This window comes from Lycium barbarum, chromosome 1 (genome assembly GCF_019175385.1).
Source record: "Lycium barbarum isolate Lr01 chromosome 1, ASM1917538v2, whole genome shotgun sequence".
Lineage (NCBI taxonomy): Eukaryota > Viridiplantae > Streptophyta > Magnoliopsida > Solanales > Solanaceae > Lycium > Lycium barbarum.
The window spans coordinates 150771157-150788124 of NC_083337.1; positions in this window are offsets into that span (position 1 = coordinate 150771157).

The following is a 16968-nucleotide window of genomic DNA, read 5'->3' on the forward strand; positions in this document are numbered from 1 at the left end:
TTATTAGTTCTGTCTTATCTGGTAGCTTATATCCATCTGTCCTAGTATTATCATTAAGTCTTTTATAGTTTATTACAATTCTCGCTTTTCCTCTTACTATTTCTCTATGATTTCTTATCATGAATGCTGCAGATCTATGTTTAGAAGTAGATATTCGTATTACTCCTAAATCTAATATTTATTTTATTTGTATTTTGAAATCTTCTACATCTTGATTTGTTGCTTCAATTGAAGTTGTTTTAATTACATAGTCTGGATTTATTATATCTAATTTACATATAATCCTATTATTTTTCCAATGTTTTAATGGTTTTTATCCTATAATTTCTATTTCATCGAGTATTTTTTATTATATTATCTAGGTCTTTTGATTTTTTATTACTCTTATTCTTTCTATTCCTGTTTTAAAATTATATAACTCAGTTTCTATATCTATTAAAGTATAATCTTTTTCTGACGAATCCTCGTCTCCTAGAATTTCTTCTTCTTCTTCTTCTAGAGTTAAATATTTTATTTCTGTCTTATCTTTATAACATGTATTATTCCCTTGACAAATCTTTACACCAACTATCTTCTTTCTTTTGCAGGTTCATTCGATCTGTGGTAGGGATCTTCTTATGACGGATTCTAGTTTCAGTCTTAAGGATTTGTACCGGTGTATGAGCAATATTTTTTAAGAAAATTACTCCATCTCTTGTAATCATACAACTGCCATTATTATGTAACATAAAGTCTAATCCTATGACAAAATCTACATTTATATTAAGTTCTCTTAGCCATATCTTGTCCATTTTATAGCTTGGTTTGTAAAATTCTGAACATGTATTTATAAAGCTAATGTATGCCTTATGAACATAATGTCTATATATGTTATGAGTCCCATCCATTTGCATGGCTGCAACTGATTTTTCTAGAATTTTTATTAAATTAGGTGGAACTATTCTTTTATTTATTATGCACTTTGTGCACCCTGAATCTACTAATGCTAATGTTTCTATCTCATAATCATCTATTTTAATTCTTGCAAGGATCTTTATTGTTCCTAATTTTTTATCTTCATTACATACTAATGCTTCATGGTCTTCTATACTCATTAATTTTGCTTGAGAATCTTCTGGTATTGTTCTTAATGGTCTCATTATTGATTGTATATTCAATAAACTTATTTCTTCATCTTCACTATCTACATTTTTTTGTTTTCCTTTTTCTAATTTACATAATCTAGTTTCTAATTCATTTATTCTTGTTTCTAATGTTATCATTCTTAAAGTAATTGTAGGGTCTTCTATTTTTTTTTTATGAGTGTCCTCTTTATTTATTTTTGTTTTTAAATTCTTTTTCTATACACATTGTACATCCTTCTATATAACAATTTTTACATTTAGCTCGTTTGTCTCTACTAAGATACCATATACAAAAGAAGCATGCATTACTATCCAATCCTTTATTTCTTTCGAATTCATGATTACAGTCTTCCGCTATACTTGCTAAAGTATCTATTGCTTCTAAGTCTAGATTTTCTAATCCTATTTCATTAACTAATTCTTCTGCTTCTGAGTCTGTTTTGATTTTTTCTTCAGTGTCTACACTTACTATAGAATATATACTTTCTGTATCTGACATAGATTCATCTACATTTATTAATGTTTCTTGAAAATCTTCAATTAGCTGGGAATTTCATGTCTTATTATTTATTCTTTTTGGACATGTGTTTGCTAAGTGTTCTACACTTCCACAAGTAAAGCATTCGAGTTTATTTTTATAATTTCTATCTGTTCTGTATTTTCTGACATGTCTATTCCTGTCTAAGTAAGATTTTCTAGCTGCTAACTTTCTAAGATAATATTTCTTTCTATTATATTGAGGATAGTTCCTATTGTGATGTGTTCTATATTTTTTATGCTTTTTCTTTCTATAATTGTCTTTATCATAGATTTGAGTGGTGTAAACCACACTTTTAACAAAAGTTCATTTCATTTCGTTTTAGTTGAACTTGACATGATTCGTTCGATGATCATTCTACTCATTTCGGGTTTCCTCTAAGTTGAGGCATATTCCTTATGGAGACTATCTCATTATGCCAACCTAAATGAACTAAGGTTCTTCATATCTCATACTAACCCTTCGGGTCTTCAATTATCTCACTGGACTTACTGGCGATTTATGCATCTCCCCCTTAGACCAAGGCTAGCATCTTATACTTACAAATTCTTCTCTTTTGATGGGATCCAATTAACATTCCTTATCTTCTGCAATTCCTTTGTACTCTACAACACTGACGTCAATTTTTTTTTCCGACTCACTTCTGAGCAATTTCTCATTGGGAAAACTAAATTACTTACATGAACGGGTTTCTACTGTATTCATAACTGGCATACTCTATCTTAACGACTTAACTCTGCTCACACTGTAAATCTTAGGGCAACTCATTTTTGACAACTCTTAAAGGCTATTCTTCTGTAGTTTGCTCTCTTACAGCCTAGCTGATTTCTTCTGCCACTGATCACTCTACTCCGAATTTAATTTAAGCCCTTGGTTTCTAACACACATTTGGATGTATCCGAACTGTCACCCACTTAAGGTGTTCATCTGACTAAGGAAATCAAATCATACTTCTACTAGTTCTGCTGAAATTGCTAATGCATTGTATCTACTCAAAACTTACTTACTATTTTTCTGTTAATCACCTGCTAGCTTCACATTTTCTTATTCTGCTATGAATAACCTAAGTTATTTCTAACTCCCTCATCATCTGATGCTATTCTATGGTCATATACTATCCTTTTTTTGAACTATGGATCACACTTAAGAAACTTTCATCTATCTTATATGAAAGATTAGAACAACTAAACCCAAACTTTCTATACACTTCAAAATCATATCAGACTATACACATTTGGGAAAAACACTTACTCACATAGCTTAAGAGAGAACTGTCACATCTCCTTATCTCATAATAATAATAATTACTTCTTATAGCAATTTACAACCATCGTACTCTCTAACTCTGATCTGACTAAACTTAACAAACTAAAACCATTCCCGAAAATTTAATATCGTCTGCTCATGGTTCTTATTTCATACACATCTCTTTTATTAACAGGCATAGTTCGTACGAAAATTTCATCTGTGGTGATAACTGGGGATGCCTCTTTGTCCTGACGACCTGCTGAAGCATCCAAGCAGTCTTCACTGAGAATTGAAATACCAATATTAGCTGTATTACAACCTGACTGGGCTTGAGAATTAAGAGGAGCCACCAAAACACACATCAAGGCCTAAACGATATACCCCTTGGTGTCTCCTATAACACTTGTTACACATAAGATTCTAAAAACTTATGTGGCTCACACTAGTATGTCACTGAGAGGCGTGCTCTTAAAATCTGTTTCTAGTTGAATGACCTTTTTGATCATATCTAGACCTCGAGACTAGTGCAGTAGCTGCAAATAGAGTGGGTCCTGACGAGCAACTGTAGAATACTGTCTGCTTCCACCTTCCTGAGATCCTCCATGATTTACGTTTCCTGCAGACTTAGCTCCTTTTCTAATTTCTCTGTTATCCTCTTCCTGCTGTCTCTTATTCTCCTTTCTCAAGAACATCATTATCATTCAACTTACCATTCATTCTACTACACCCCTTCTCGGGCAACTTACATTGTATTCCACTTTCAATAGCACTGGAAGTCTCATTCGTTACCAGTAAGTACTGCACAATTGTACCCCCTATGGGTAAACATCCTTACTTGGACCTTGAATTATCTGTTCGTCGCCTACGCATTCGAAACGTACGTAATTTGATTGGAAGAGGAGGTTACTTATTACTCTAAGACATGGCACGATCTAGAGTCGAAAGAAATGAGACAATCCTGAATATCTTGGTGGTCAACTATTTATATGTGTGGGGCCCTCACACATATAAAAGTGACCCCACTAGACACGGTTTCATAGACTCCCTAAAGACACTTGAACCTAGGGCTCTGATACCAAGTTTTGTCACGCCCCGAACCATGGCCTGGGCGAAACACGGCACTCGGTGCCTTGCTGCATGTAACCGAGTGAACTACATGGTTTGCTGAATCATCATGAGGCATAACATGAGCAGAATATAACGTGAATCAATGATGCGCCTTTATAACACGTAGTAAGTCATAATACTTAATAAAAATACTTATTTAAACATGAGTGCGGGAATAACATGAATGAGCCAAAATGGATATACGACTCCGAATGTCTGACATAATATAACTGACTTGTCTAGTCTATGCAACCTCTATCATGAGTCTGACTGGAAAACATACTTACTGGGACAAGGCCCCCAGCATACCTTTAGATGCAAAACAAAATAAAGAAAGACAATGTCTAAACCCCGAATGAGATGGGGCTCACCAATAAACTGGTACGTGCAGATCCTAATGAGCAGAGGTGTCATCCTGTAAATCCGTACCTGCATCGTGAAATGCAGGCCCCCGGACAATAAAAGGGGACGTCACTACTTTAAATATACTGGTATGTAAAGCAACTGAATGAAATAACATGCAACATGAAATAATAATGATAGGAACTGAAACCTGGTCATGAACATGAATACATATATATAAAACATGGTAAAAATATCATAAGTAGGGAGAGAAATAACTTATAACCGATCCATGGTCTGGCGCTTGCGTCCCGCCAGCAGAACACTCAGTCCTTGCTAGGGAACATGAGATTTAATAAAATACGAAAGGATCCAGACATTATGAGAGATCGTCCGAGACATGGGTGGAGCGATCCTCATCCTACGGTAGCTACGTAGTTTCAGGCTATCTGAAGCCCTCCTCGGTAATTAAAGCAACTCCCAAAAACATGAACATGTAAAATAAGTGGCACTTGCTGCCCATGGTTTTCATGAATATAACTTGCTTGTACATGGATATCATGAATTATAGCTTGCTTGCATGAACTTGTAAAACATGTATAGTATTTTCATGAAATAGCATAATATATCATAAACTAGCATGCATGAACCCATGGAATGAGATATATGGGTTTTTCATAGATTACGGAAAGATTCTTAATAATCATAAAGAAATATTAAGAACTCAATGATGGAATTATAACAATTCATAGATAATATAATCATTGACATGGACCTAGGGTTATCATGAGCATGGTATAGAAACCCTAGTTTTCGTAAAGAATCATAATTTATGGATTATGAGGCGTGGGGAAGAATAATGATGTTTCCACACGTAGATAGTAACTCTACATACCTTAATCGCTCCAAAACTTGAAGAAAAGTCTGAATCTTTGAAGAAGAATTCCAAAGTCTTGAATTCTTAAACCTTGGGATGTGTTTTCTTGAAAACCCTAGTTTAGGAACAATGATTTCTTGCTTAGATTATTAGAGTATATATATTAGAATTGAGTTGGAAGGGTTTAATCAAGTTAGAAAGGGGTTACGAACTTGAATTCAACCTAGAATCATGACAAAACTTACCTTGGAAGGTTCTTGAGGTCTGGGACTTGTTCTCTATGAATTTAGGGTGATTTTTCGTGAATGGGGTGTTGGGGAAATAAACCCCAAATCTTAAATATAACTTAAAACGCGTAAACCCGACTTTTGATCTGAAACCCGACCTTTTATGCGTTGGGTCCGCGACGCACGTGCATCGCGCGACCCCCTGCAAGTCGATATTCAGAGAGGGTGTTTTTGTGTGATCGGCCCGCGATGCGGGGCCATCACACGCGCCCTCACAAGCGGCATGTGTCGGTTCTGCATAGTGTTCAGTAAAATAGGCATAACTTCTTGTACAGCTCTGTTGAAGACCCATAATATACCGTTGGAAATCTATTTCAAAGGGATACAACTTTCATGTTTTAAGTTTCCTCAAAATCCCAACGGATTTTCACGAAATTTGACTGGAAGGCAGACGTATCGAAAACTTAGCCGATTCTATAAAATTTTAAGTGCCTTACTATTAGCCATATTTAGATGATCATATCTCCTTGCTCCGACATCTTATTGACCTGGTCCTTATATCGTTAGAAAGGTATTTCTACGTGCTACAACTTTCATTAAGGGTACTTTCCCAAATTCCCAACTAATCAAGGAGTTACGGCTGCCTGAATTAGGCCTCTTAACCATTTTCGCAAAACGTTCAAACCTTTAGTTTTTCCACCAAAACTCTAATGATATGAGTCTAACCTTAGTTCCAAGATACGGGGTGTTACATTTTCTACTCTATATCCCCAATTATCAGTTCTAGCTTCACATAATTTAAAGTGACTTATAGTTTCTTCTATTGTTAGTTCTCTTAACTTACATCCTTTGCATCTAAAAAGTATATTTTTGTTATCTTCATGGAGTCTTTTTGCTTCTTCTATAGCTATGTCTACTGCAAACTCGTCTTGTATTAGTTCTATATTCATTAAAGTTGATTCTGTAATTTCATTTTCGTCTAAAGTACTCTCTTCTTCTATGTCTTTTTGAGGTGTGTAATTATAATTGGTAAAACGTATAGATGTCTCTCACCTAGAATTAGTGTACATTAGGTGAGATTCTGGCTGCAGAATCTTTTTTCTATTAAAATCTTCTAGATTCCATTCCATCCCTGCATATTCTTCGGGATTTATTTTTATGGGTTTTAGTAGTCTTATTCCTCTATTTTCCATTATTTCTACTACGTCTTCTACCTTAATTTTAAATTTTGTGTTACTATTATTGGTCATTTTTCCTAAAAATCCTACACACATTAATAAATTATTACTGTTACACATTTCTTCATATCCCTTGGTCTATATTCCTATTTTTATGTGTTTTCCAAATTCTGCTAAATTCATTATAAAGTCTGGGCTAATATAAAAAATTCCTCCATTATTTGTCATGTCTACTTCCGTTAGTCCTATTATTGATTTTTTCGTGTCTGACCATATATCGTCATAAATTATGATTAAAACTTTAGTTCCGAAGTTCTTTCTAGTTAATCCTTTTAATCCTACTACTATTAATCCCATATGCATCAAACTTCTTCCAGTATTTTTCATTTGTCTTACAGCCTCTGGATCTATTAGATTTATTGTAGTAACTTTAGTTCCTATGGCTGATAATTGTTCTTCTCTATAATGCCTATATAATTGTGTTGTACTTGAAAATTGTCCTATATTGTATAAAGTCTTTGGATTTAATATTTTTAATTGATGTTGTTGGAAAATTTGTATATCTCTATCTACGTCTATTACTTCACTTAGCTGTTGATTGTTTTCCTTTGGTTTTCTTCTATTTAGAATTCTTGATAAAAGATTATTACGTATTCTATTGTCTGAAAAACTTACTCTGGGTCTTTCTTGTCGTTGCCTTTCTGATCCTCCTTCGTTTCTTGGTCTAATTCGAAAAAAGTCCATTTTTGTGGTTTTCTAATAACTTTAGCTTTCTCTTTCTGAGGTGTTATTTCAACCTTCTTTAATTGTTCTATTAACTCGTCAACTTCTTTATTTCTTGGGGTTTCTATATTTTTCTCCCGTTCTGTTTCACTTATTACTCTTAAGCGTTCGCTTATTATTTCTAGCCTTGGAATTATTGCATGCTCTACGTTCTTAGTTATTTTCAATAATAAAGAAATTATAGTAATATTCTGCTTTAGTACTATTTGATCAGATTTAGCGTTAGGTATATAGTCTATATAGTCCTCTGGTAAAGATATAGATTTTTCTATTAACTTTGAGGCTTCTCGTTGAACTATAGTTAGTTTGTTCATGAAAGAGTAATTTCTTTAAGCTCTTCTAGTGTCTTTGTTAAATCTCTAATATCATTATTTAGTTTTTCTATTTGTTGTGTCGTTTGAGTTACTATCTGGTTTGTCTTTATTTCTATTTCTTTGGGATTTTCTAGGCGATTTTTCTAGATTCGATTTGTTAATTAAAATCTGAATTTTTCATTCGAATTCTAATTCTTGCGATTTTAGGTAATCAAAGTTCTCCTCTTGTTTTTCTAACTTCTTCTTTTGATTAGTTTGAGAAACTTCTATGACTTCTAATATTCTAGTAATATCTTTATTATTTTCTTGAGTTTTTTCACTAAAATTTATGACTAAATCTACAAGTGTATTAAATTGTTTGTCTTCACTATGTAATATATGTTCTCCATTACTAAAATTACACTTTATAATACTATGATCTTTTAACACTCTATATTTCTTTTCTGGTTATATTTTTAAGTCTAAATATTCTAAATTCTTTAGTGTATCTATTTTATCAACATTTGTTTATTATCCTAAAGGAATCCTTATTTTACAAACTTTCTTTTGATACTCTATATTATCTGTAAGTCCCTTTATATCTTCTCTTACGTCTTGTAATTCCTAAGTTATAGCCTGTCACGACCCAATTTAGGACCATGACCAACGCTATGGGGTAGGATTCCCAAAGCAAGACGTAACGAGAATTTACAGAAAATCGGACAGAGTTTCCCCTATTTTTATGACTATCCAAAATTTTCCTGTCTCAAAATTAACAACAGAAACATCCAATCTCAACCAAACTAAATGCAATCAACTCGTTTTCAACATAATGATACTAAAACATCTCTGAAATATGAGAAAAAACGTCTAATACTAGTCACCAGACTATAATGAATAAAGAATACTCATGGAATAAATCAAATGACTATGGAGCAACTCTAAGAGTTCAAAAGAAAGACCATAATAAATAATAGACTCTTCGCCCACGCGGACAAGTGCGGGGCTCACCAGGAACTTTCAACTCGTGCTCTCTAGTTACCGTAACCCTCACCAACGTCACCTGCGATCTCTATAAAAAAAATAGTGAGGAGTGAGACGCTTGCTCAGTGAGTAATAACACTTAACCACAACCGTTTCTATTGGGGACAAATCAGAAAACATGCTTATATAATATTCATAAAATATCACGAAATAAATGCCCTTTTTTGCAAAACTGTAGCATTAACCAATCTTGTCTAGTTTCATGTAAGCAGAAATCATTTAATAATTCAGTAATAAACTCTGTAAACGCTGTCATATCAACTCTTATATCTGGGAGGTTTCCAAGAAAGGATCATGTAATCTATATCACGTGGACCCCTTCGTAAAAGGAGTCAAATATAACTGTAGGTCCCTACTTGAGGGAAAACTGTACATGTATGCTAGTTCTACCTTCCCACTAGCTAGGGCTGTAACTGTAATCTGTAAATACAAGGTGCACCAAGTGTAACGAACCCGCCGTTAGCTACGGGATCCTTTAAAGTCTCCTCCCATTAATACTTTTCTTTGTAACTACAAATACTCATATAAAGTATTTTCAAAATAATACACGACATATCAATTCTTATCAAATCATGTAATTTCATTTTAGAAACGATAATCATATCTCAACTATCGATAAAACATATCTAGTAACGGTGAAAACAATTAGAATAACCGGTAAACATCTCAAGTAAACTGTTCGGTACCATATCAAGTAAAGGACTTGTCCCACATGCAATTTCAAAGCATCGGTAACACATCTTATTTTCAAAATCATGTATAAACCATGCAGGTTATGAAAATACAAATTGTGGTAAGATTACTACTCACCTCTCGATGCCAACTAACCAAAGCTCGACTCTTTATTGATCCAAACTGCTCAATTCGTGTGTGAATCTATAAATCAATATAAGTTTCTCTGTTATCATCCGCTAACTCCAAAATCCAATAAATTCAAGTGGTAACCCATCACGATCCCAATTACCCATATCTCAATTTCGCTCAAAAGATCACTTCTAAGCTATTGATGGACCTAGTAAATTTTATTCCTTACAATTTTCTTTATTCCCAATCATTCGTGCTAATTTGCTTCATCATGAGAATGCATAATTAAGGTTATACAGTTAAACAATACTCCCAATCTCAATATCATAATTTAACTTAACCCAAATCTCTAAATCCCTGTATATATAAAAATACTAATTGAGATAGGAGCAAAAATATATGTTTACCTTGAATTGATAACTGAAGTTAAAGAAAGGCGGAAGGAAATGTTGAACCAGATGAAGCTTCTGCTTCTATTTCTAACTTTGCCTCCAGGGTTTTTTTTCAATGGTATAGGTTTTTTTTTTCTAATATTGTTGGGGGTAATAGTGCTACGTTTCCCCACCCCTGATCCCTTAATTCTGATGCCCCCCTTTTTTTTTCATTAAGGGCTGCGGCCCAACATGCCCTTTATTCTTTTCATTTTTTAAGTTTAATTAATTAAATACCTACACTTAAATATGGGATATTACATTCTCTCCACCTTAAGAAATTCGGTCCCCGAATTTAAAATAAGATCATACCTATAGACTGAAACAAGTGGGGATACTTGGCACGCATATCGTTCTCGGACTCCCAAGTAGCTTCTTCAATGGTATGATTTCTCCATAAGACTTTCACGGACACAATTTCTTTTGACCGTAACTTCCTTACTTGTCTGTCAACAATAGCCACTGGCTCCTCCTCATACGTCAAGTTCTCATCAAGCGTTATAGTCGGTGCTTCCAGCACACGAGAAGGGTCTGATATGCATTTTCTTAGCATAGAAACATGAAACACTGGATGAATAAAAGACATCTCACGAGGAAGTGCCAAACGATAAGCCACATCTCCTACGCGGTCAAGTATCTCGTATGGTCCTATAAATCTCGAACTCAATTTACCTCTTTTTCCGAATCGCATCACATATTTCATAGGAGAGACTCGCAAGAAAACCCTGTCCCCAATTGTGAACACTAAATCTCTTCTTCTCTTATCCGCATAAGACTTTTGTCTGCTTTGAGCCGTGAGCAACATCTGTCTAATTAACTGGACCTCGTCGATAGCTTCTTGTACCAAGTCTGGTACCAATACATTAGCCTCTCCCACTTCAAACCATCCGATAGGAGAACGACACCGCCTTCCATATAAGGCTTCATATAAAGCCATCCCAATGCTTGACTGAAAGCTGTTATTGCAGGCATATTCAGCTAAGGGTAGGTAAGAATCCCAACTACCTCCAAAATCAAGAACGCAGGCTCTCAACATATCCTCCAAGATCTGTATAGTATGTTCAGACAGCCCGTCTGTCTGCGGATTAAATGCCATACTAAGATCTACTCGTATACCCAATGCTTCTCGAAAAGATTTCCAGAAGCGGGAGGTAAATTGTGATCCTCTATTAGAGATGATGGATATTGGAACTCCGGGAAGTCGGAAAATTTCATTCATAAATATCTGTGCATATTTCACTCCACCATATGTAGTATTTACTGGCAAGAAGTGTGTTGATTTTGTTAGTTGGTCTACAATTACCCATACAGAGTCAAAACCTCTAAGGGTTCGCAGTAGCACGATCACAAAATCCATAGTAACTCTTTCCCATTTCCACTCTGGAATCTCAATCTGTTGTAGTAATCCCGCGGGTCGCTGATGCTCGGCTTTAACCTGCTGATAAGTCAAACAACTAGAAATAAAGTTAGCAACATCTTTCTTCATACCTTCCCACCAATACAATTGTTTCAGGTCATGGTACATCTTAGTGGATCCAGGGTGTATAGTATATCTGGAGTTGTGATCTTCCCCAAGAATAGTTCCTCTTAACCCATCTATATCTGGTACACATAACTGTTTACCCAGTCGAAGAACGCCATCACGGTCAACAGTCATTTTCTTACTTTTACCAGCGAGGACTTAATCTCGGTATTTGCACACTTGCACATCCTCATATTGTGTGGCCTTTATGCGCTCTACTAATGAAGATTTGGCTTGAATATAAGCCAACAATGCCTCTGATTTTCCCATACCAAACCTAACACCTGTACCTTCAAGTTTCAGCATATCCTTCGCCAACGGTCTCTTGTCAGGAGCTATATGTGCCAAACTACCCATAGATTTTTTGCTCAGTGCATCAGCCACAACATTTGCTTTTCCAGGATGATACAAAATAGCACAATCATAATCCTTGAGTAGTTCCATCCACCAACGCTGTCGAAGATTTAGATCTTTCTGCTGGAAAATGTACTTCAAGCTCTTATGGTCAGTATAAATCTCACAAGTTTAGCCGCATAAGCAATGCCTCCAAATCTTTAGAGCAAATACCACTGCGGCCATCTCCAAATCATGCGTAGGATAGTTCTGCTCGTGCTTCTTCAACTGTCTCGAAGCATAAGCTATAACACGACCATTCTGCATGAGAACACATCTTAATCCTACTCGTGAAGCATCACAGAATACCGTGAATCCTCCAGAACCTGCTGGTAAGGATAATACTAGTGCGGTTGTCAAACATGTCTTGAGCTTCTGAAAACTTTGCCCACATTCCTCTGTCCACTGAAACTTCACATTTTTCTGTGTTAACTTGGTTAATGGGGCTGCTATTCTGAGAAATCCTGCACAAAACGCCTATGGTAATTTACCAAACCCAGAAAGCTACGAATCTCTGTAGGAGAAGTAGGTCTGGGCCATTTCTGCACAACTTCTGTCTTTTTAGAATCCACCATAATTCTATCTTTGGATACAACATGCCCGAGAAATGCAACTGAGTCTAGCCAAAATTCTCACTTTGAGAACTTAGCATAAAGCTCATGTTCTCGCAATGTCTGCAACACAGTCCTTAGATGATTCTCGTGTTCTTCTTGGCTACGCGAATAAATCAAGATATCGTCAATAAACACTATCACAAATTTATCCAGGAACGACTTGAAAACCCTATTCATTAGGTACATGAATGCAGCTGGAGCATTGGTCAACCCGAAAGGCATCACAAGGAATTCGTAATGCCCATATCGAGTTCTGAATGTCGTCTTTGCAATATCTTCTTCTTTGATTCTAAGCTGATGATAACCAAACCAAAGATCAATCTTTGAGAAGTGAACAGCTCCCTGCAACTGATCAAACAAGTCATGTATACGAGGCAAAGGATACTTATTGCGTATAGCTACCTTGTTCAGCTGCCTATAGTCGGTGCTCATTCTTAGAGACCCGTCTTTCTTCTTTACGAACAATACTGGTGCACCCCATGGTGATACACTCGGTCTAATAAAACTCCTATCAAGTAAGTCCTGCAACTGTTGTTTTAGCGCTCTCAGCTCCGCTGGGGCCATACAATATGGAGGTTTAGATATTGGAAATGTGTCAGGTGCCAAATCAATACCGAAGTCGATTTCTTGAACTGGAGGTAATCCTGGCAAATCATCAAGAAATAAATCAAAAAATTCTTTCACTACCGGTACACTATCCAAGTTAAGTGCTTCATCTCTTGTGTCACTTATCATAGCTAAGAGGCTTACACAACCTTTTTTCAACAATTGTTGAGCCTTCATAAAAGATATGACTTTACCAACCTCTGGAATTTGACCCCCTTTTAATACAAAGGTGGGCTCATTGGGTATCTTAAACTTAACTATTTTGGCGTTGGAATCAACAGTAGCATAACAAGGAGATAACCAATCCATGCCCATCAACACATCAAATTCAACCATATCAAGTACAATCAGGTCAGCTAGAGTATCCCTACCTTCAACTCGAATTTGACAAGCACGATACACATATTCAACTAATAGAGAAGCTCCCACAGGAGTAGCAACAAGAAAAGGATCATTTAACATGTTTGGCTATCTACCAAACCTTAAAGCAAAGTACGGGGACACATAGGAATGGGTAGATCCCGGATCAATTAGTGCAAGTGCGTCAAATGAACAAACCGAAATAATACCTGTAACCACTACATTCGAGGCTTGAACATCCTGTCTAGTAAGTGCAAAAACTCTCGCCTGTCCTCTACCAGCATTACCCTGTCCATGATTCCCAGTAGTACGATCTCCAGCACCTCGACCTTTGTTTCCTGTACCAGCAGTACCTAAATTATTACGAGTAGCCTGAGTAGGTGCAGCTAACTGAATAGAAGCCTGGCCAAAATTCTTCGGAGGTTGAGGGCAGTCCCTCATGTGGTGTCCCAACTGGCCGCACTGATAACACCCTCCAGTCAAAACACGACAGTGGCCCAAATGCGGTCTGTCGCAGGTCTGGAAGGATGGAGTAGTGGCATACATCTATCAATAACTACGATATCCAGAAGATGATGATGATGGCCCCTTAGTACCCTGTCTATGATGTGGTTTATATGCAGACTGTAAAACTGAATCTGTCTGAGAAACCTGTTGCTGCTGTCCCTGATTCCTTGCTCTGCGATTTTCACTAAAGCCGCCACTAAAAGATCCCCCTGTCCTGGCCTTTTTACGTAAATCGTTGGCTGTACGTTCCTCGCGTCCCTTGTTTTCAATCTTTCTAGCAAGATCAACTGTCTCTGAGTAGGTCAACATCTTTATCTATGGGACTACTGCATTGTACAGACGACCAACCAACCTATCAACAAACCTCCGCACTCGAGCTGCTTCATCAGGCACTAAGTAAGGAGCATATCTAGCCATCTTACAAAACTTGGTATTATACGTCGATACATCCATATCTGGAGTCTGAACCAGTCTCTCAAACTCGTTAGCATATTTCTGTCTCAGACTGTCAGGAAGAAAATTATCCATGAACAACTTAGTGAACTCGTCCCATGTCACTGGTGCTGCTCCTGCAGGTCTCCCTAGCAACAAAGTTTCATACCAGGTATAGGCCATGTCCTCTAGTTTGTATGCTGGAAGCTCCACGGCTCTCATACTGGAACATCCGAGAGCGCGTAGTGCCTTAAGTGAGCCATCCAAGAACCCTTGAGGATCTGTTGAATTCTCAGAACCTGTGAATTTTGGTGATTTCAACTTCAGGAAATCTTGCAAAGATACCTCGTTGTTCCCAAAAGTCTGAGTCTGTGCAGGTGCCCGAGAATGTGGTTGTGTCTGAGCAGGTGCAGTATTCTGCTGCTGAATACTCTCTTGTCTATCCATTCTGTCTGCCAAACCCTCTATAACTCTCTACATAAATATAAGTGCCTCAGCAGTGACACCCTCATATGATGGTGGAGGCGGGATAGCACTCATTCCAGGAGTGGGCTCCCTCGTAGTCCTCGTGGTGGTACTGCGGGTCCTCGTGGTGGTACCTCGGCCCCGTCTGTGAGCTCCGCCACTTCCCCCAGCGGTAGAGGCTGGCTGCCTACCCGAGGTGGCATTAGGTGCCTATGGAACAACTGTCCTAGCTCCGCCAGAAGATGATCGAGTGTTAGCCATCTGATTACCAAAATAAATAATGTTAGATTCATCTAGTTGACCCTAAACGTCACACACGTAAGGAGGAATAAGAAAGAAAGACAAGACACATCCTATCACGCTCTCGCAGAATCACGATTATGGGAATGGCCGGCAACAAACCATAATTGAGATTCTACTACTAACGTATGCTCCATCAGTCACACAGAAATAACCTGGGCTCTGATACCAACTTTGTCACGACCCAATTTAGGACCATGACCGGCGCTATGGGGTAGGATTCTCAAAGCAAGCCTTAATGAGAATTTACAGAAAATCGGACAGAGTTTCCCTTATTTTTATGACTATCCAAAATTTTCCTGTCTCAAAATCAACAACAAAAACATCCAATCTCAACCAAACTAAATGCAATCAACCCGTTTTCAACGTAATGATACTAAAACATCTCTGAAATACGGGAAAAACGTCTAATACTAGTCACCAGTCTATAATGAATAAAGAATACTCATGGAATAAATCAAATGACTGTGGAGCAACTCTAAGAGTTCAAAAGAAAGACCATAATAAATAATAGACTCTTCGCCCACGTGGACAAGTGCGGGGCTCACCAGGAACTTTCAACTCGTGCTCTCTAGTTACCGTAATCCTCACCAACGTCACCTGCGGTCTCTGTAAAAAAAAACAGCGAGGAGTGAGATGCTTGCTCAGTGAGTAATAACACTTAACCACAACCGTTTCTATTGGGGACACTTAACCACAACCGTTTCTATTGGGGACAAGTCAAAAAACATGCTTATATAATATTCATAAAATATCACGAAATAAATGCCCTTTTTTGCAAAAACGGTAGCATTAACCAATCTTGTCTAGTTTCATGTAAGCAGAAATCATTTAATAATTCAGTAATAAACTCTGTAAACGCTGTCATATCAACTCTTATATCTAGGAGGTTTCCAAGAAAGGATCATGTAACTATATCACGTGGACCCCTTCGTAAAAGGAGTCTAATATAACTGTAGGTCCCTACTTGAGGGAAAACTGTACATGTATGCTAGTTCTACCTTCCCACTAGCTAGGGCTGTAACTGTAATATGTAAATACAAGGTGCACCAAGTCTAACGAACCCGCCGTTAGCTACGGGATCCTTTAAAGTCTCCTCCCATTAATACTTTTCTTTGTAACTACAAATACTCATATAAAGCATTTTCAAAATAATACACGGCATATCAATTCTTATCAAATCATGTAATTTCATTTTAGAAACGATAATCATATCTCAACTATCGGTAAAACATATCTAGTAACGGTGAAAACAATTAGAATAACCGGTAAACATCTCAAGTAAACTGTTCGGTACCATATCAAGTAAAGGACTTGTCCCACATGCAATTTCAAAGCATCGGTAACACATTTTATTTTCAAAATCATGTATAAACCATGCAGGTTATGAAAATACAAATTGTGGTAAGATTACTACTCACCTCTCGATGCCAACTAACCAAAGCTCGACTCTTTATCTATCCAAACTGCTCAATTCGTGTGTGAATCTATAAATCAATATAAGTTTCTCTGTTATCATCCGCTAACTCCAAAATCCAATAAATTCAAGTGGTAACCCATCACGATCCCAATTACCCATATCTCAATTTCGCTCAAAAGATCACTTCTAAGCTATTGAAGGACCTAGTAAATTTTATTCCTTACAATTTTCTGTATTCCCAATCATTCGTGCTAATTTGCTTCATCATGAGAATGCATAATTAAGGTTATACAGGTAAACAATACTCCCAATCTCAATATCATAATTTAACTTAACCCAAATCTCTAAATCCC